General features: G+C 41.7%; 1 non-coding gene across 1 annotated transcript; it reads right to left on the reverse strand.

Moving 5' to 3' along the window:
• Positions 1–300: 300 nt before the first annotated feature.
• TRNAG-GCC lies at positions 301–374 on the reverse strand. The gene has a single exon. It is a non-coding gene; the product is annotated as a tRNA-Gly (tRNA).
• Positions 375–1,423: the final 1,049 nt, after the last annotated feature.

A 1,423-nucleotide genomic window follows, 5' to 3' on the forward strand; every position in this document is an offset into this window, starting at 1 on the left:
GCCTTTTAAGCATATGTCTTAAAATTAGTCAGTGAATCTCCTTTTCATATAATCCAGGTTTTCTTCAAGCTGCTGCCTCTCTACTGGAATTTGGAGCAAGTGACTTTGTATATGAGTCTTTCAAGAGAAGAGTCACAGTTTCTCACAGCCAGATGTGGTGGTGGTAGGGGAGGGGGTACCTCTGCTGGTGACATCCCTCCTGCTTGTGGATCACTGAATGGGGATGTGAGATTTTTTTAATATCTATTTTTATTATGTATTTGACTGTTCTGGTTCTTAGTTGGAGCATGTGGGGCCCAGTTCCCTGACCAGGAATCGAACCTGGCCCCCCTGGCATTGGCAGTGCAGAGTCTTAGCCACTGGACCACCAGAGAAGTCCCAGGATGTGAGTTTTGATGGGGCTGCATCTTTGCCCCTCCTACTAATCTTGATGTGGCATTTTTTATAACTTTGGTTGTCGAAAATCTGTTCTGCTAAGTCTTTATGTCATTCTCAGAGATAGGTATTCTATATGCAGTTATAGCTTTGATGAGTGCACAGGAGGAGGTAAGTTCAGGATATTTCTACTTTGCCATCTAGATCTGGACTACCTCCCCTTCATTATTGAAGGATTTTTTTTGAGGGGGTGGGGCTGGAGCAGATATTGAATACATTGTTCAGAATCCTTTTCTTCAATACTTAACTATTTCACCCCACTTTCTTTTGGCCTCTGGGATTTCTGAGGAAAAATCTGTGGTTTACCTTGTAGTCACTTCTTTCTTGCTAATTTCATGTTTTTTCTTTGTCTACAAATCATTTGGAAAAGACTCTGGTGCTGGGAAATATTGAAGGCAGAAGGAGAAGAGGGATGGCACAGGATGAGATGGTTAGATAGCATCACTGACCCAATGGGCGTGAATTTGGGCCAACTTGGGGAGATAGTGGAGGACAGGGGACCTGGCATGCTGCAGTCCATGGGGTTTCAAAGAGTCAGACACGATATAGTGACTGAACATCAACAACAACAAATAGTTCTCAACAGTTTATGATGTGGTTAGGTGTGAATCTCTTTGACTTCATACTATTTAGAGTTCAATGAGCTCTTGGTTCTTTGAGCTCATCCCATTTAGAGTTCAATAAGCTCTAGGTTGTACAGATTAAAGTTTTTCATTAATTTGAGACATATTATTATATTATTTCTTCATACGTTCTTTCTGAGTCTTTCTCTCATTTATTGGGACTTCCATTATTCATATGTTGATATTTCGATTTGTGTCCCAGAGATCTCCAAGAACTTGCTTACTTTCTATTTTTTTCTGTTCTGCAGACTTTGTTGTTCAGTCTCCCGGTCACGTCTGACTCTTTGTGACTCCATGTACTCCAGCATGCCAGACCTCCCTGTCGCTCACCATCTCCTGGAGTTTTCCCAAGTTCATGTTCATTG

Source organism: Cervus elaphus, chromosome 24 (assembly GCF_910594005.1).
Source record: "Cervus elaphus chromosome 24, mCerEla1.1, whole genome shotgun sequence".
NCBI lineage: Eukaryota > Metazoa > Chordata > Mammalia > Artiodactyla > Cervidae > Cervus > Cervus elaphus.